The sequence below is a fragment of the Strongylocentrotus purpuratus genome, unplaced genomic scaffold (assembly GCF_000002235.5).
Source record: "Strongylocentrotus purpuratus isolate Spur 01 unplaced genomic scaffold, Spur_5.0 spur5_scaffold_20, whole genome shotgun sequence".
Classification (NCBI taxonomy): Eukaryota; Metazoa; Echinodermata; class Echinoidea; order Camarodonta; family Strongylocentrotidae; genus Strongylocentrotus; species Strongylocentrotus purpuratus.
Window position 1 is genome coordinate 43,089,600 of NW_022145606.1, and position 21,936 is coordinate 43,111,535.

A 21,936-nucleotide genomic window follows, 5' to 3' on the forward strand; every position below is an offset into this window, starting at 1 on the left:
CTTGTAAGTGTCGGTTTGTATGGTGATGTAGATATGCACTTCGATGTTGTTGAATTTATTATTCTTATCGTAATTCCGTTATGTGTTCTCGTTTAGGATAATTGTATGCATATCTACTGCATTAGCCACACTGACTGAACCAGAGTGCAGCTGCATTGTACCTGACATCATTTTTTTTTCACATTGGATGAGTTCCAGTGATGACTACATAGTACCCGGTCAACTCGACATGCTGCATTGTCTCATACCTGATATATACCTGATCTACTTCCTGGTATTTGTTAACCCATTTCCTACTTGAACCGGGTTGTTTTTGTATTAAAGCTATGTGGGATATCTTAAATCAGTAGTCAACATGTTAACTTCCAGGAGAAATGAAGTTCAATTTATTTCATATTCATGTTTAGATAATGTAGGCCCCTGCTAACCAGCTGTATGCATTGCCATTATTTGGTAATTATTTTATTGAATGTAACTCATGCATCATTTCCATCATCGTACTTGGAATAATTTCACTCTCTATTACAGTTTTTAAATTATCTAAGTAGTATGTTGTTTTACATTTAGATATAGAAACAGGTGTTGTTTGCACTTGTTATGTAACAAATGTAATGACGATGAACGATGCACATTTATAAAAACCAAGCTGTTTGCTAACTGTTGTGAAAATTTTCGGAAAAAACAAATTTGGGTTGTTTCCAGAGTTGAATATGGGTTAAGGTATACGTTTCATTTTTGTATTTGTTTTGCCTTTTCAAAATTAATGAATTTTTACTTAAATCTGCAATGGGACTATTTCCCTAATCTTTGTACAAACATTATACCTGTATATGAGATGATTTTGATGACGAAATACAGCAGAAAATGCATGGTTATAGTTATAGCTATTGTGAATCTTTAAACATATGTTATTTCACACGCCCTCAACGCTGGGTACCCCCCCCCCCATTCGATTGGGGGAGAGATGAAGAAAAAAACGAAACAGAACTTTAAATAATACAAGAAGTTTATTTTCAGGCAACAGGACCTTCCGGTTCAAGTTCAAGTTCAAGTTTATTTGTTTCACATTTCACAAAAAAAGAATTCACATAATTGACAAAATTAGAACATAATATGAAATATACTAAAAGTGTCACATTAAATAATTATTTGAAAAGACGTCGAAATTAATTGTAATGAATAGAAGGTTATACAGAGTAAAATGCGAGGAACCTATTATAAAGCTCAGCTTGTAGATTATAGGTTCCCATAAATAAAACTAACATTTGGTTGAAGTGGTTGTAATGGTAGAGGACGTAAAAGTTATAGTAGGTGGGCAAGAAGGCCTTGACATGAAATGATAAAAACAACGTGAAACCAGCAAAAATAGTAAAAATAGCAAATACAGCAAGCAAATTAATATGTTACCAAAGAAATGAGACGATAGTCACTTCCAGTTTTCACGCAAAACGTGCCCATACGCGTATCTGTATGAATATTATTTTTGATTTGGGTGACGAAAGAACCTTTTAACTCGTATAAAAAGATGTGGTGATAACCACAAAAAAGGTTGAACCAGTAAACTAAAAAAATACTGGTGATTTTGTTACATTAGGGATGGTAGGGGATTTTTGAATAGATTTTAATGCTTTTTGTTAGTGTTTTTTGTTTAATTTAATTTAATTTGATTTAGTTAAGTTAAGTACAAGTACAATGTTTTTTTTAATTTTTTTAAATATTTTTAATTACGACTTATTATTTTGTTATATCATTGCATATTATAGTATCATTATATATATAATGCGTATAAAGAGTGCGAGGAAATTATCTTGTATTTATGCACACTCTGATCTTACCCTGTTATACATGTATTCTGTTGTTGATGTTTTTTTTTTTCTTTACATATATTGTGAATGTGCCTATTTGTAGAATATACTGTATATTTTTTGTTATTTTTTTATATGTGCTTTTTAAAGCGAATAAAGAACTCTTGAATTGAATTGGACTCCATGGAAGAACAGAGTCATTAGGTTAATGGCTCTGAAATGGACTATCCAACCGTTTTATTATTCTATCATTGTTATATAAGTCTTTGATTTTGTTATATTGTGTTATTGTTTTTTATGATGATTTTCGGAAATAAAACAAACAAACCCCCCCCCCCCAATGACTGAGCCGATCCTACACCACTGGTAGAGAATACCCAAGTGTAAGCAGTTTATTTTATCATTTGCTGTAATTATGTCCTATTGTATATAAGCACTTCAATTCTTACTACAAAACCTCCCTTCCCGCCTTGATTGAAACGATCTTCTCTACTTTGAATCATTCTGACCTATTGTGATATATTCCAAATTATACTTTATCATACCGAATTAAACTTCTTTTATTGCAGAATAGAATATGTCAATACTCACGAGAGAGAGAAGTCAACGGCCCGGAGGGGCTACGGTATAAAATACAAAATATTATTTATGTTAGTGAAGTATATTGGTCCGCTTAGTGCAATACCTATATTTGTTCATTTGTCTAATTTATTTGGTTTTGGTCAATTGGGGGTAATATCATTATACATCAATCTATTTTGTCATGGACTTGTATTACGTTTGAAATTATTCATTATAGTTTCGGAGCATTTATATTTTAAAAACAATGCAATTTACGTCAGTACTTCACATCACCATTAAGATTTGAGAGATTATACTTAATGAGTTTAATGAAATGCATGTTGCTAAATAAAATACTTGTACAAATGTACGTTTCTGAATTATGAATCAACTTTTGTATTAAATGTACTACATGTATATATGTATATATATAAATACATACACAAATTATATCATTCATTACTCCGACAACTATACCATGCATTGTTACTAACTAAAATAGCACTACTTATTGTATTGTAAATAGGTTTGTGTGACGAAGGAATTCACGAAGTTCATACAAACAAATGCATATATGTGTTGGAAGATTGAGGAATTGTGTCTAATAGTATCTGCTCTTGTAAGTGATAATTCCATGATGTTAATCTTTACAGGTTACAGCTGCAAACGAAACTCAAGTAACATACCCATTTTTAGTATTGTATACTTTATTGATATGCATTTTACCAACAATATGTGGTCGATAATTTTTGAAGATTAAGTAATTGTGTCTATATTGTAATTGCTTTTGTATTAGTGATAATTCCATTATTTAAATCTTTACAGCTGCATGCGAAACTCGAGTAACATTATTACTTTTCATTATGTTATTCTTTATTTATATGCATTTTACCAACAATATGTGGTCGATAAATGTAGATTGCATACGAGTTGTTTCTATTATGTATTTATGATTGCACTTGTATCATTAATAGGGGTTGCCCTATATATGAAGTAAAATGCTTTTTTTGTTATTCACACAAATACAGTACACATCTTACTCATTTAACGATTGAAATATAAGGTAACTTTTTATGCAGCGTAACAACAAGGTACGACTGAAACAAATGGTTAAAATTGTAATACATGCAAATGTGTATGTGTTCTTAAAAGGTGAATAGAAAAAATAGCAAAGACATAAAAGACACAATGCAATTGATAAACATTGGTTTTATTACAACTCTACGACAGTTAAAACTGTATGATATCTGTACAATAAGATATATAAACATTGAGTTATCAGGTTATGGCAAGTAATCAATCTGGATCTTGATTCCCAAAATTGTGGTAAAGGCAAACATGAATGTTATCACAGATGTACAAACGATAATATTGATGACTCTTTCATTATGAAGGGATGCGTTGTTTTAGCGCCACCTTGTGACTGCTTTAGTAATAAAACTAGGCGTTGTGGCGTGCGCCTGTAATCCAGCTAACAGTGGAAGTTACAAACTGATTCAGCCGAGGACGCAGGTTCGAAACTGAGTCACGTCTTTCGGATGGTGACGTTAAAGGTCGGTCCCCAGACGTAAATAATCATATCTGATTGATACACGTCTGTAAAAACCAAATACACACACACACACACACATAAAAAATTGTGCAGTCAATACCCAGGAGACAACGTGTAACTGGTGCATTCCTTATCACCTTTTAAGATATCACAGTTGTGCATTTTTGAGAGTTGTAATCACTACACTTAATGAAAATTCAAAATGGCTGCACCGGTTATGTGACTGTGATGGAGTGGTGGACACATTTCCCATTTGTTCAAACACTAACATAATATGAAAACTTCGTAAAAAAATGAAGTACTCAGAGGAACTTTTTCTTTTCTATGATTCATTTTTAGTAGTGCCCCAAGGGAGAAGGCATATGGGAGAAAAAGATATGAAATAAAATTGTGTACACGGCAGACGGGACAGTTGTCCTTAACTACGTCACAATCCACTGGCAAAATTGCCAACATGAGAATCGCATAATTTCAAACTTTCACCATTCAGATTGCCTTATTGTTCTACTGTCACATAAATGAGGATTGGACCCCTCCACTTTTCCCATATTGGAGGGATGACGTAATAAATAAATTTATCCAGAGTGTGATGGGGGGGGGGGGGGGGGAGCTGAATTTACTGTCCGTAGATACTATCTGTGCACAAATGTTTAAACAAATATTATTAGTTCCAAACGCAAAGAGATAACGGATTTGTGGTCATGAAAATTAGGTAATCATTATTCATAATTACAGGTCAGGGGCGGTATTCTGAACATTGTTGTAAGTATTGTGTTATCTTTTGTTGTATCTTCCAGAGATAACACAGCGCTAATATTGTTGTAAGTTGGTATTCTGAACATTGTTTTATCCCTGTGTTATCTCTTGAAGGACCGCCTCTATCTTATCTTTGACCATTGATGACACGCCCATTTTTATGGACCCTACCAATCAAAATCTATTTTATATAAGCATGATAAGTAGATCAACCAATAGGAATACTTTATGCCATATCTGAAGATGCGCCTAGCGCATACTAATCTTGGGCGTAATTAGTTATTTGAGCACTTATTACGCGCGTAATCATTATGCGCTGTTGAATGTGGATCATGAAGACAAATCACGCTTTCACTATATTGGTTAAGATGAGAGCATTAAAATAGTCCTATCCTAGCATGTAATATCTTAGAAAGTTCTCATCTGTGATGTTTCCGGTCAACACACAATCTTCTTCTAACTCGTCTATTGGCACGAAGTTGGTTCTGGGCAAAAAATATTGCCGCCATTATATCACCACGAAAGATACAACAACCCCCTACCTGTTGTAAATATTGTTGTAAATACCATGCAAGATAAGATAAGATAAAAGATACAACAACTTTCAGAATACCAATTATCTCGACATATTATCTCCCGTGCGCATATGCAAATGAGAATTAAATGCCACTTTATTAATAATACGCACAATTACAAGCGCACCAAAGTATGAGCGCAGGCGCGGCCAATAAGATGAGAGAAAAGATACAACAAAAGATAACACAAAAGTTACAACAATGTTCAGAATACCAACTTTATCTTATCTTCAAAGATACAACAATATTAGAGATAACACAGGGTTCAGAATACCGCCCCAGGAGTGAATATATAAGAATACCGTGGAAGGTGGCGGAAGAGGCAGTAGTGGAACCAGGGGGGGGGGGGGGGTGGCCCCCTATGGAAAAACGTGAATTTTCTAATTTCAGCACACTAAATTTCAAATTGATTTCAAATTTGGGCCCCCTAATAAATCCTGGATCCGCGCCTGGGAAGAGGCATGGCATTGAATAAGCGGATTATTCGGAAATGCACAAAGGGGGACTTTTCAATGTTTAACATTTCTTTTGAAAGGATAACAAAAGCATCTATACACAGAGTGAGACCAACTTGGTTTATAATAATGCTTCTGATGTGTGCCAGCCATATTCGGCCCAACTCGATCCGTGTTGGCCAAACTGCCCTGTAATCAATGGCACTAAAAAGGGATTGTTGTTGAGCGCCCTCTTACTATGTTCACCGCTTTAGAGAGATCAGGCTGCGATTAGATTTTCGAAGAAGAAAAGACCAAAAAACTACGAAAATATTACATGGTGAATATTTAAAGAGAAGGTTGAGTTCCCGGGAGAGGTAAACAAAAATTGTGAGCTATATCATTGTTATTGTGCAAGTGTTGAAGAACATCAGAGAAAAAATGTTCCCTGAAAAGCAAGGCTCTCAAATGCTTTCATATGCTAGTAACAAGCTCAAAGCTGAGGCCTCTACCCTATCCGAATATATCCATATGTTATTGGGTAACTTTAAACAAGTATTACTGGTGAATTTGCAAAAACGTGAAGGGACGATAGGATATTTTGGCTTACTTTGTTCCATCGAGTATACCGGTTACAAGAACTTTGGTGAATAATCGATTCCTAATTCTCGAATAACCGGACTAATGTTTGTGAAATTTACCCTATTTATTGTCAAAGTGTCGGGTGCAGGCTACCATAATATACTTTCTAAAAGGGTTTTAGCAAATCTACGAAAATCTGCGGCACAAACCGAGCTAGATTTGAGTTTAAAAAGCCGTAGGGGTAGTGCAAATTTCAAGGGATAAATCAAAGCGGCTATCTCGAAGATTATGAATTACTAAAATTCGATGGATCCACCCCTGGACGCATGGCCTACTTTACAAGACGCCCTGCTGCCCCTGCAGTGCAACATTGAGACCCATCGGGAATACATATCTCTTTAATGTTAATCCATGCGAGCGAGGCATTGTTATTTTTTCCCCTCAATTTGTTGTCAGATCGCATTTAAATAGACTTGTTGACGCTGTTATAGCTTACATACATGTAGTTCTTTTACGTATAGGCTGCTGCATGTCGGTCTCTCCGGAACAGGGAGTCGACTTTTGAGAACTTTTATTCTATTAACTCAAGCAAGTTACATGGCATTTGGCGAATGAGGATATTTAAATCCGAGCGAAATCCGTATAATTAGGCCGGAATTGACAGCCACTTGTTTAAGTTTTCTTCATTCTCACAGTTTACACCAGTTTGAGCCGTTTATATCCCGTCGTACGCGGCGTTGAGCGGGGGTTTAGTACACACCTAAACTAAAAGCGGAAAGTGACGTCATTATTTATTATACAAATAAGGTGAGTAGTTCATACTGTTTTATATTATATGTCTTTAGGTATGAGAAGCGACCCTTTTACCTCATAACTACCCTTTTTGTTTTGACAATTGCCCCTTTTGTAATAAATGCCCAGTTCCCCTACTTATTAGGATTTATATATGAGGTGTGCCCCTTTAAATTATGATCACATATTCTACCAAACTGCTAACATAAGCATCTTGCAAACTTCCATCTTTTTTAACGTCATGCCCTTTTGACTTTCGTTGAGTACCAAGGTAACCAATTGCCCTTCGTTCAAGAATGTATAGATTTAACCAATATGGATGGATTTTCAAACTCAAGTCAATTGCATATATTACATGTAACACCAAATGTCATTCTTGGTAAAAAGTGACATAATTACCAAATGTCCTATCACAAGGTGTTTTATTACCCCTCGTCTCCCCCGAAACAATAGATTGTTCATAACTTCATAGCCTTCTTAACATAATTTTTATGCCACTAATGTCAAGCGAGAACGAGCTTTTTTCCTCGATTTTCCCCATAACTTGCTTGCTTAGCTTGCTATAGGCTACCTCTTAATTTTGTAAGGCTTTATTCATTCTTCTATTATGAGATTTTGCATACAATCCCATCAGGATTGGGGATCTATGATCTATAATCTATGATTTTTCTCGTCTGCTTCGCTCGCTCGCATATGACAATCACTCACATCTGGAAAGTTTTTTTGCTAAAGCAGTAAAGAGAAAATGTTGAAGATCATCCCTGATACAATGCAGAGGTGTACACCAATATCTAAAACTTGTTTTCTTCCCGCTTTGAGGTTACCCTTTAAAGGTGCTCCCTTCTTTTTTCTAGTTAGTGTCCGTTCTTAATCCGTGCACCACCACTTAGAAAGACTCTGCCCCAGGCCTACTGTGTAACATTAGGGACTTTTAAATTCGCACGTCGAAATAGTGGACTGCTACAAGTGACGTCCTTCTAAGCGCTGCCATTGCCTAAAAAGGACGTTACATTGTCTTAAAAGGACGTAGCAGTCCACTATGTCGAAGTTCAAATCTAAAAGTCCCTATTGATACCCGTCACGAATTCACATCTCTATAATGTTCATCCATGCGAGCGAGGCATTGTTCAATTTCTTTTATTTTTCTCAACTTGATCATGTTCAACTAAACTTGCTGACGCTGTTTGTTAAAACTGTAGAGGCGGTACTCGGGGGGGGGGGGGGGTCCCCCAAAGTTCCCCCAAAGTGCATACATTTTTACGTTGGAAAAGGGCCCCCTTCTACTTCAGATAAGTGTTCCCTTTTCTTTATATTAGATGCCCATGCCACATTCTAATATGGATGCCACTTAACCATATTTGATAAGCTCCGCCTTGATCTCTGATAATTGGCTCTATACAATTCTGAGAGGGACCCTCTTTTACTTTCTTAAGTGCTCAAGTGTCCATTTTTCTTGAGAGAAGTACTCCTCCCCCTTCTAATAAGTACCCCTGTTATTTTGGCACGTTCCCTTTTTTCCTTTTCAATATGTCACACTGTCCTTGTGATTAGTGCCTCCCATTCTTCTGTTTATGAGAGCCGTCCCCCTTCTCATAAATGCCCCTTTTCAGCACTGGTAAATGCCTCTATCAAAAGTGCTCCATTTCCCGACAAATGCCCCTTTTCGATTCTTAACAGTGCCTTTTTTCATCTAAGAAATCATAGAATACTACAATTAAATGGACGTAGTAGCACTAGTAGTAATACTATCTATATATAATCAACTACGATCGTATACCCCCCCCCTTAAAATAAAAATCCTGGTAGGTGAATTCGTTGGGTGAGCGCGCATGCATGCACTCGATCAAAGGTAAATACCAGGGCCCGTATTCAATCAACTTCTAAGACATTTTTCTTAAGTCTAGCAGTTTGCCTTAAGGGGCTTTCACACCGGGCCTTGCGTAGAGTTGCGTAGAGTTGCGTAGAGTTGCGTAGCGACTACGCCGATCGTACGCAACCCTACGCCGATCGTACGCAACCCTACGCAACTGTACGCGGAGGGACGAAAATGGGTACGCGGGATGAACGCAAAAAATTAAACATGTTTATATTTTTTCGCGTACCTTCGGCGTAGACTTTCTACGCAGAAACTACGCAACTGTACGTCAAGCCTACGCAACTGTACGCCAAGCCTACGCAACTGTACGCCAAGCCTACGCAACTGTACGCTAAGCCTACGCAACAATACGCTACCCTACGCCAGTCCGACGAAGCATTAAAAACGTATAAAGATTTTTTGTTGTATATACCTGGATGTAAACTTGGCAGGTATTGATCATTATTTTGAAGGGAAATGCTATTTTTGTTTAAATGTGTGCGTTCTCACATTTATTCTGTTCATGAAAAAAAGTGTTTCTTTGACTTTATGTTGTATTCTTGCTTGTAATTATGTTTGTACTACTACAAGGATTTTCAGACTGACATGTTTTGCTTGTTATGGTTTATTCAATTTGTGATGTTGACATCTCAGGCTGTTGATATAATAAACAGAGATAAGACTCACAAACTGATGCCTCATGCGAAATGTTATTATGTTTTGTGGAAATCTGTATGTATTTGTGTCGGTTTGTTTGCTTGTGTGTACGTTTATGGCCCTGTTTGTATGTTTGTAAAATAATTTTGTTTAATTGAAATGAGCAAAGAAATAATTTTGTCTCACTCTGTTAGTGAGACTGAGTGAGTGTGTATGTCAGAAGTAATAAATGACTAACACTTATATCATTACATTGTCACATACATATACGCTACGGACAAAGGACAACAGCTATCGTCTTCAAACTTTCAGGAAACTGTTATGGAATGATATTTACAAATGAGTGAAAAAAAGGGATATGGTCAACAAATATCAGACTTCTGTCCACATTTATTCACAAATCAAAATAAGCGCTCTTTTGTTGGCGTTTTGAGGTATCGAATCACATCACGTGACCTTGCAATGTACATCAACAGAAAGTTCATTTATTACCCTTGTGAATGAGTATAATAATGTAGTACATCCACAAAAATGCCTGCATTTTTTGGAAAATAGTATCTTGAACAATGTAACATTACTGCAAATTAGCCTCAGCAGTTGTTAATACCTACTAAAAAAATTGAAAAAATAACGGTCAAAACCGTGTACCAAATGCCACTTTTGGCAACCCTACGCCAGGCCTACGCAACCCTACGCCAGGCCTACGCAACCCTACGCCAGGCCTACGCAAGCGTACGTAACCCTACGCCAATTGCCTACGCCGTAGGTACGCGGTGCCTACGCACAGGGTACGTAACTATACGCAAGCCTACGCAAAACCTACGCAGGGACTACGCCGAAGCATCAATTTATTCATGAGTACGCAGCTTAACTTCGGCGTAGTCGGTACGCAACACTACGCAACTCTACGCAGATCCGGTGTGAAAGGGGCTTTAGCTAAGACGAAAAATAAGACAAATTCTTAGACCCGATGACGTCATCTTGGAAAGTTAAAGTGGTCGACTCGAGCGAATTAATTGCAACTCAATTTGCCTATGTAATTTGCGTGTTAAAATAAAAATCGCACCGCACGAAAATTATACACTATGAACATGTATGGGAGATAGAGCGTATATAGGGAGGAACGATGCTCACATAATTGTTTCGGGCTTGACCAACTGACACTAAAACAGTCTAGTCAAGACCCCCTGAGGCACACCCACTGTAGGCTTTTTATACTTTTCTGTCAAACATCTTCGAAGAGCCCAACCGGGCTTTCTTATGTCGCAGCCGCAGGGTCTGTGAGTATGAAGGGAGCGCCGTAGCTAGCCGGCCGACCAGCGCTAGCATTGGATTTGGAGATACCCTTTGTTTTACATCGTCTAGGCCTAGAATCTACTGTACTGCTATGCTAGCCTAAAATTAATCAAATGGCTAAATGTAACCTTTATCAGACTCATAATATAACAAATTTTGTCTCACCTAATATTATGCCGACTGCACATTATTCCCTGTTTCCATATTTTAGTGCCAAAGACTAATAAAGTAAGAGACGGTTTCTTTATATACGACAGCCATGTCATAATTATGTGTTAGGCTATGTAGATGTTATACGCTATACGTACTCGTTTAGTTGTTGTACAAACGAAAATAAACAAGTACAGTGCCTATAATATATGGCGCTCCTGCGCGCTGCGCCGTCGACGCTGTAATATACGCGAAGCTTACGTTGATATAGGTCAACTGGTAACCTGCGCTCGCGCTGCACGCATTGTTTTTATTCCATTTGATCGAAACCCGAAGCTTTTGCTTGCAGCAGCACAGAGCTGCCGGTGCCAAAGCCCTATTTAAGCATCCTCGTAGTATGCCTAAATATAGGGTAGATTTCTTACTTATCTTTATCTCGATTGTATTAGAATACGACATGCTATTTAAGCCCTTTTTCTTAGATAAAATCTAAGAATTCTTCTTAATCTTAAGGCAAATTTCTTAAGTCCCCAATGCTGTTATAGAATACGATTTTGGGCTAAGATTTTTTAATAGCCAAAATTTAAGAAAAAGTACTTAGATTTCATGCTTAAGAAGTTTATTGAATACGGGCCCAGAATCTTGTCTATTTGATATAGGCTATGTCAAATTGATTCGTAGTTTCTCGCCCGGATTTTCGGAAATGATGAGTGGGTGTTTCCATATTTCTGTTTTTTAAATGAATATTTTGATAAAAGGACCGCACAAAGCCACAAACAAATGCTATTTTAGTGGTCTATAACAAAATATTTTGGGTAAAATTAAAACAATTTAAGACGAAATAGATCTATACAGTATAAGGTAAAGAAACAACATAATAATATTTGATTTTTTTTATCATAATATTTCTAGTCGAGTAGTTCATAGATAGCCTTCATATAGTTACAAAAAAGTTAGCAAATCATATTAACAACATCATAATAGAGTGCTTTTGTATGTGAGTAGATGCGATTATAAATCAATATTATTAGTAGAACATGTATATTATGAAATGTTTTTATAAGAGCTTTGTTTTTGAAAGGTGGTGTGTGTTTGTTAATTTGGGTGTGGGTTTCGACATGTGGTTTTCGGAGGCGGTTGTATTTTAATGAATGTGAAAAATATCAAAGCATAACAAGTCAGAACAAAGTTGTTTTTCTTTATGTATGTCCTTAAACATGCAAAGTTGTTTATTTGTCTGTTTCGTGGTGTTATTCAGGGGCGTAGACAACGGGGGGGGGGGGGATGAGGGGGATGGCATGTACAATCATCCCCCCAGGTTTTTGGGAATGATATTTGCTTACTTAATAAGTCATAATGATGATAATAGTAGTAATAATAATAATGATAACAATTATAATATTATTAATAATAATAATAATAATTATGATGATGATAATAATAATCCTCATCATTATTGTGTTTATTGTTAGCCGCATTCACACGGTGAAAGCCAATTCTAAAACAGAATAGAAAATGAATGTGATACAACAGTATACATAATAATTCGTGACAGAGAGTACCATACTACTATCTTTATAACAAGTATTATTCAAACAAACATATATAATTATGTATAATCATGAATTGTTCAACTTCATGCTCCCACTATATGACTATTGTTACACTAATACTGATATCAGGACTGACTGGTATACATTAGTTTGTTGTTAAGGTTGCAGCAGCTACATCTTTTCTGTATTGTTAACTATTTATTTATTTTCGTTTTATTTAAGATGCACTTTGTTTTGTATTCATTTAAAGTATGTTGATTGATGCATGAAGACATAAGTTTGAAATGTTTAAAGAAGTTTGTTTCATGTAAAGCGCAGTGTGAATTTACCCTGTCTTGAAATGCGAGATAAAAGGAACCTAATAGTATTAGCATTATTATTTGTATTAGTATTATTTTTTATTTGTATTATTATTATTATTATTATTATTATTATTATTATTATTATTATTATTATTATTATTATTATTATTATTATTACTATTATTATTATTATTATTACTATTACTATTATAAGACTGAGATCAAATAGAAGTAAATAATGCCCTAATTTGAAACGATGCAATGCCGTTATGGTTCACAAACTTACAAAGCAGTATTGTTACTCCATGGATCATAGTGTTACTGTTTATGTTTTTTGTATCTGTATGTTAAAGAGCCGCCAGCCAATATCCATCTATGGATACTATGCCTGTTTCTTTGAGGTAAAAAAAAGCATAGTATGTACGTATTCATTATGCTTTGTAATGAACAGACATATTGTTCAAAGTTTAATCGTTATTTGTTTGTTGTTTATGTGTTCTATTCACAAATGGCCACAGAGGCTGTTTTCATTCATAACCACATACCCCTATCAAGACAACAAAGACTATACCTGCGTGTACACAGTTGACATTGGTTTTTTTTCTGAAGAGGTGTAACAGCAAAATTCACAGAGATAAATAAATACGTAGTGTGTGCGTGCACGCTTGTGTGTGTTATTTTACCTCATTAAGTATGCATCAGATTGCACGATTTCAAGTTCAAAATTGCAAAAGCTCCCTACCGTGGGAGGGGGGACACCCCCTCCCACACCCTCCCCCGCTCGGTCGCTTCGCTCCCTCACTAGCGTTGGCAGCCCAGTCATCCCCCCAGGTGTACGAACCTGTCTACGCCACTGGTGTTATTGTTACAGTTCAAGTTGTTCGAAAGTATGTATAATAGAAAAAAATATTAAATTATCTTAACTAAAGCTGTTATGACAAATCTGTAACCAAATATATTGAATGTAGTATTCAAATTTGAACAAAGTAAGCTGTTACTACGATTGGTTTGCCAGATTCACAGATAATAAAGTTACATCGTGTTCAGAATGCCTCTGCAAGACTTGTGTACATTGCGATTCCTCAATATGCTCCCAACTTCCACCCAACACCATTACTTACATGCTATATGATCAACTTTTCTGATCCATTCCACACCTTTTATTTCACAATGCAATCGCATTACCAGAACTCAAGTTTATCTTTAAGTTACACTAATAGCCAGTGAAGCATAGAATTGCATTTAAAATAATTTGGCCTGCTTGAAACCCCAAAATATTTGTCTGAAATACTTTCAATATACTCATATCCATATTCAAATAAGTTACAGAGCGCGCAGAACAAGCTGCTTCTGAAACTATACCCACATTAAAGTAACTCTTCGTGATTGCGCGTTCAGTGCTGCTGCCTCAAAGCTTTGGAACCACTCTGTTGTTGTTGTTGTTGTTGTTGTTGGGTATATCGGCGCTATCCATCGATTCCGATGATTTCCGCCAGGCTGGGTCTTGCTCTCACTTTTGCCGCTGTACCTTTCTGTGATTCTGAAACTTGTCCAGTGTGTGAGATAAAGATTTACCTTGACCATCAACATAGCTCTAACTTATAATTATACTAAGTTGTAATTGATCCGAAGCTTGTCACGTGATGTCCTTTAATAGGCTCGTAATTACCATGCTTCACTCATGATAATTTTTTGTTGACCCCCATTCAAATTAGTTTATTTTGGTTTCATACCGTATCCAAGCAACCCTGCAAACACCAGCTAAGCATGGGGGTGGGGGGGGGGCATGGGCGGCGCCAGGTTATTTTGCAAGCGCGGTGAGCGGGCGCGGCACGCAGGGGGTTGTGTGAGGGGAATGTGCCCACCTAAGAAGTTGAAGATTTTTTTTTTAATTGTTGCATAAATGACTTGCTTTGGTGCATACTTTTTGCCAAATTAAAAAGAAAAACATTTTAAGTTCAACTACCAGGAACAAGAAGGCAGGGGGGGGGGGGGGAGAGGTTTGTCACCATATTTTTCAGAATGGCAGATGAATTTTATAAGGTTTAGGAGATACAAGGGATTAATTTGATTTCTTTCAGTTGGCGAGAGGTTTTTCATCGTTACCCAATGTTTGAACTTCCAGTAATGTGAAAGTAATAATGACGCGTCTAAATCTGATCGCCTGATTTGGCTTGCTTTTTCCCTCTGTATTTTTTCTTTCTCTATCTTTATGTTTTCCCCTCTCCCCCGCCCTCCCTTACGTCATATTTTACATTTTACAGTACTCCTTCTCTTGGCCTTTCTCCTTCCCGTCCCCTTCCTTTTCTATTCTTCTCCTTCTTTTCCTTTCTTCTCTTTCTTTTCCTTTCCTTTTCCTTCTCCTTTTCTTCTTTCTCCTTTCCTTTCTCTTCCCTTTTTCGAAATGGTAGGGGGAAGCCGCCCCTGGAAGGGGGGGGGGGCAATATAATGTAGGGTTTCTCCCCGAAGTCTCGCTGTATTGCCCTCTTGAGCACACCCTACAGCTAAAGCAGATGGTCAGTCGTCGACAGGCACGTAGCCACGGGGGTGGGGGGGGGGGGGGTGCACGGGGGGGGCACATGCCTCCCCCAAATTTCCAAGATCGGTTGAACTTTTTTAGACCCCTCTTTGACCTCGATCGATCACATGTATGTATCCCCCCCCCAAAAAAAAAAAACATCGAACTCTGGCTACGGGCCTGGTCGTCAGCAACGCGCTACACTAAAATTGGCGATATTCTACCACTTATTATTGAGTTGATTCAGGCTAATTAAGTCCACACACCAAGTTTGTACCATTATCTGGTTTAAGAAATGACGCTCTTGACCAAAATCTCCCCTAAAAAGAAATTACAACCAGGATTTAGTTCCAAAACCGCTAGTCATTTCAGGAGATCGTTTGACATAGATGGGACTCATGGTATCGTAATAAACTTGAAACGAGACTTAAATTTAATTCCCTGTTAAATACACTTTAAAATGGTAGTTTGATACATTAAATGAAATACAAGATATTTCTTTCTTCTAGATTATGAGTACTAGGCCTTTGCCCTTTCTCTTAAAATCATTTCAGATCTACATCTTTTCAGATATTACCGAATAAATACTTTTAACATAAAGTAAATTTATAATATAACAAGAAACCAGAACATGAAGGAGGCGGACACCAAAAGAATGTTTGCGGGGACGAGAAACTGCAAATAATTTTTACTTGGCCGTAGTGTGGAAGAATTCAAAAGCAGCAACATGTCCCCTGAAAAGAATAGCTCTTCAAATGGTTCACGCACAATGAATTCCTCGTGTAGTGTAGTGAGGTAGTAATAAAATCTTAATATTGACACTCGTTTTTATAACTATTCGAGACATGACATATTTTAATTTCTATCACTTTGGCACACTGAATAACTGGTACACAATGAATTAATCTATCTCTCTCTATCTCGCAATATAATTGAATAAATGCACGTTCTTTCATTCCTACCCCACCCTTTTGGAGTTAAACCACTGACTTACAACAACTAGCTTATTTCAAAGATTAGATCTTACAATGAATACTAAACTGAAAACAAGGATTATGAATTCAATGCTTCTCATTTTTACCATTTCCCAGGGTTGTAATTGACTGGCTTTTCAAGTGCATGATTAACCATAGTGAGTATGAAAACGTGATATTCGCAAGATACAATATTTGTATCACTCGTGTACAAACTGATGATGAATTAGTTTACACCCGGTAGCGTCAATGGTGTTAATATTGATCTCCACTTGAAGGCGTTTCAAATGTATTATTATACCTTGGGTTTTGATTTTTGTAATTAAATGTCTCGACAAAAGGCAAAATGTCATTGATTATTGTCCTCAAGTTTATCCTTATTTACATCTTTCCTAAGTTTTGCTTGGTTAGTTGGTGCTGGAGGAACAAGATGTACATACATTATCTTGTTTGCATGATCACACTTATGTCTTTTACATTCTATTTACAATGTTATCTAATGACTTTGAGATATGCCGCTTTCCATTCTCATAAGTGCCCCTTTTCACCTCTGCTAAGAGCCCTATCCATATTCGATAGGTGCCCCTTCCCCCTTCTCATAAGTGCCCCTATTCAAATCTGATGGGTGCCACTTTTACTTTGGCAAGTGCCTCTTTCCTTTTAAATAAATGCCTCTTTCCTTAAAAAAAACAACGATGGTCCATCTTTCGCCATCTGATAAGTGCCCCATTACATAATTACCTCATGAGTGCCCTTCTGGGTATGAAAAGTGCCCTTTTTCTTTTGAAAAATATGTCCCTTACCCATACTTATAGTCCCCTTTCGATTGCGAAAGGTGTCCCTTTTCACCTCTCTAATAAATGCCCCTTTTATTTTGACACGTGTCCCTTTTCCTTTCTAAGTGGTCTTTCCCCATCTGATCATAAGTGCCTCATTTTAATGACTAGTGTTCCTTTCCTCAATATGAAAAGATTGCCTCGCTACTTTTGGCAAGTCACCTCTTTTATTTCTATATAACTTTCCTTTGATAAGTGAACTATTCTTTATATTTCCCATTGTCGCCTACAAAATAATTGCTTTTGCGGTCAGATAAAAAGAAAGAAAAGATAGCCATATCTAGTTTTAATGAATTGGAGCAGCTTTGTGTACACTCTTAATGTCAGCGAGTAAATTGTGCCGAGTAAAACAAGTTGAGTAACAAAATGAGCAATTCAGTACTCAAGCTGGAGTAAGACCTTAATTTTAGTGGTACTCTTCACCCGAGTAATTTGTTACCTTCGATAAAGAGTAAACCAATGACTCAACATTGAGTAAGAACTTCGTTTGTGTCAATTTTGAGTAAACTACGGTTTTGTATTAGCTGTCTCGTGCATGCATGTGCGCGTGCAGAGAGATATATGCAAAAGAACTGAGATAGATGTGACACATTGGGAAGAAATTCTGAGCTCATGGATCGAGCTTGGAACAGCTACAACCGACATTTCTAGGTAAGAAATCCTCATGATAATATTAAAAGAGCTACCGTGTGATATTTAGTCAAGTTTCAAGGACACTGTGTTGATCAACATTGTGAAATTATTGTTGTCACTGTCGATGTCATTAATTTGATCGTGAACTTGGGCAATTCACTAAGGGCGAGCGTGCATGCATTAATTTAGTGACCGGTAATAGCTAGCCTACTTTATTGTATTTGTATTAAACACGTATTGGCCTGGGGTAGGCCTATTGATGCAGATGGTTGTAGGACAATTACCCCTGGGCAATCGGCCAATTACCAGCGGGACAATTACCTCCCCCCCCCCAGAAAATAACCCCCTGAAGACAACCACCCCAGAGGACAATTACCCCCTAGGACTCGGAGTAGGCCAACTTCCCCCCGATTTTATCAAAACCAATTTATGTTATCGTCCTATCGAAACTTAATGCACATAAATTAAACTCTACCTTGTTAATTCCTATCATGTTAACTACATATCGAAATTTTATCATTTTAGGAAGAATTTGGCTTGGACTTTTTTTCTGGCCTCCTTCAGAGAAAGGAGCCAACTGCTTTTGATGGTACTTTGAGGGACACCAATGAAGCCAGTACAGTGTTACGTAGTCATCGAGAGAAGCGCCTATTCATGCTCTTCATTGAAAGCAGCAGTTGACTACTGCTACAAGATGTTTCAAATACTACAGCTGGATTACCCTGCCCAGGCAGCTGTCATATGGGACTTCATTGTCGTCTCATTTATGGAATTCGTACCAAGGATTTTATTAAACCATGGACCCTAGTACAGATGGACTAATAATGAGAGTCTTTCTTTGATCACATCATTCCAACCGCCACCTGATAATATGTATGTTGATGAGGACATTTATTTGACGCGACAATGTTTATTATGTAATCACGCATCATCACAGATAAAAGAACTTTTACATTTCTTCAGATTCTTTTCGCTAGGCCAGTGTAGTTTCAGGATAAGTATCGTGATTAAAGACCAGTTGGAGGAGCAGTGAACCCCAAATTATGACAATTTGTGCGATATTAGATTGATTATTAAAGAAGTGGACACTGCATGGTGGACATACATCTGGACTTGCAAAACTTTGAAAAATACTTATTCTTTACTGTCATATTACTTTCTATTCCTTGGAAATGGATAGGATAAGTTTTAAAATGAAGTTTAAAATCATTGTGTTACAGCCAAATTTACAGGTTTCTCGTGTAAACTACTTCTAATTTTCTATTGAAGACTTCATATACGTTAATATTCATATGTACGCCACAACTACACATACATTTCCGTGATGTTAAGCGATTCAGCTTCTTTTGCGCAGGCATTTTTTTTAGAGTTTCAGGCATAGTTCTGTTTTTGTTTATGGCTGACTGGCGGCGGTCGTGATGAGATCAAAGCCTGGAAGCATGTTTGGAATGTCATTATGATACTTTTGACAGAGTCCGGTGCATGCATGTATTATGGTACCGATCAGTGTCCATTTGTAGTAGGTCCACGATTAAATGACCTCGCTTTCACTGGCTGCCTGCCGTAGCAACAAACACAATTGACAACTCTGTTTCGTTGAAGATCAGCCATAGAAAGAAAGACCTCATGCATGGCTGATTGTCAACGAAACGGTGTTAAGCCTTTTGTCAATTATGTTTGTTGGTACGGCAGGCAACCAGGGGAAAAGAGTTCGTTTAATGAAATTATGGAAATGCAAGCATTACTTTAAACAAACATAACTTTTTATTCCTAGCTCATTTTTCCTGATTGAGGTGTCATACTAAAGGGCATTAAATGAATTTTATATAAATGTGATTTTATCTTTGAAATTCAGATACCGTCCGCCTTATGACTTTTTGGTATCCTTTCTTCAAATTTATTTTGATCACTCATGTGTGAAACATGCATCATGCTAGTTGCATTAAATGAAAGAGGAGGATCTAAGCTTAACAAATAAGTGTTATTTATTAATTGTGATTAAGTTATGATAAAATATCGATAATTCTCGGTTTCGTTTTTTCTGGGACGCACTGTAAAAATATAAATCAGGAGATTCCTATACTGAATTAAACTTTTTTTTTACTTGATTTTCATTGAAGGCGTTAATCCTTGTCAATATGTGTCAAATATTTAACTTACGGAATTGATACCAAAAACTTGAAAGCTCATTACTATGATACGATGTAAAGTAACATTGTTTTAAAATTGAAATTTTTAAACTACATACTTTTTAATATCATGATTGATGAGAAAACTCTGAGTTTTCACTGTGATTCAAACTGATTTTGGAAATTAAATTCCACAAATTATGTTTAATACTGATATTTAACATTCAGAATTGATGCCAAAAACTTGAATGATGATGCGATGTAAAGTAACATTGTTAAACTACATACTTGTTAATATCACGTATGATGAGTTTTCACTGTGGTTCAAACTTATTTTGGAAATTAAAGTCCACAAATAATGTTACTGGTATTTAACACATAGAATTGATGCCAAAAACTTAAATGATGCGGCGATATAAAGTAACATTTTTTTTAATTGAAATTTTTAAACTACATACTTTTGGTATGGTATGGTATGGTATTTTTTTATTAAATCATGCATCGCAGTTATATATTACTGAATTGCACATTGATAAAAGTTGCATTCCAAAAACGAGAGTACAATTTAGAACAGTATTGTTTACATAATTATAAGTACACGTATTATGTCACATGTTTATCCTAAATTTTGTATATACCAAATGTTGAACAAAAGCAAAAATACGAAGGAAAAGGGGAATATCTACCTCAACAAATTATGAATCTAAAGTGAGGAAGAGAGAAAGAAAAGATGTAGACAAAAGAGGTTTTTAATATCATGTATGTTTACACTGTGATTCAAACTGATTTGGGAAATTAAAGTCCACAAATTATGTTACTGAATTTAAAATGTCGTGGACTTTATGTTATTTGCATAGTGTGTTAGTGAACAACTTCAAATCAATGCTAAATTTAGAAATCAGCCAAAATTATGGTTCATATTCTCTATTGACAAATAATGGTTACTTTAGCAGCTGTTAAAAAAAGAACAATATTAATCAGCGGTTTAGTTAAACCCTTAGTCAAAAAGTTAAAATCCTAGTTGAACCCACCTTTGTTTTAATCAGTATTGAGTAAAAACATGTACTTAACTTAGTACATGTTTTTACTCAATATTGATTGAGCAACTAAGCGTTACCCAGATAACATCATACTCAATATTTGAGCAAAAAATTGCTCAAACAATTTGAGTCAAAACATGTACTCGTTAATTGAGTAAAATTTGGCTCAACTCATGAGCAGTTTCTTACTCGACATGAGTTGATTACGTTTCTACCCAGTACTGAGTAAAAAAGGGAACCGCTCAACAAAGGAGTAAATATTGAGTAAAGGTTGACTCATTCAAACTGAGTAGAGATTTAGTCTTTTATTGAGTAATATTTTTACTCAACAGATGAGTAGATTTGTTACTCTACACATGCTGAGTAAAGTTTACTCAAAAGTCGGGTGGTTCCCTTTTGACTACTCATAAGAGTAACATTTTTACTCAAATTGAGCAGTGTTTTTTAGAGTGTAGTAAAATGAACCTCATATCTACCACCATGAAGGTATAGAGAGTAGCCGAGGAAGCAGAAGGCACAATGCTCTAAAAGTACGAACTGTGCCCCTTTTAGAATATATTCGTGCCCGTTTTCAAAGCTATCAAATGTGTTTTCTCTATGTAAATAAATGTAATATAAATTGTAATATAAGAAGTGTTTCTTTTTTACACTAGATTGTTACCTATTTAATTACGTTGACATATTGTGAGGTAATCATTTGTAGGTGCTTCCTTCTTTTTTTTAAAGTGCCCTTTTTGTTGTTGATGCACCCCCACTTTGAATAACGCTCTGGAATCACTGCAGTAAAAGGCATTGAAACCCATCACGGATATTTATCTCTTTAATGTTTGTTTATGCGAGTGAGGCATTGTTAAATTTCTATTTAGTTTCCTCAACCTGATCACGTTCAACTAGACTTGTTTACGCTGTATGCTAGTACTTCCTCGTAGGCCGCTT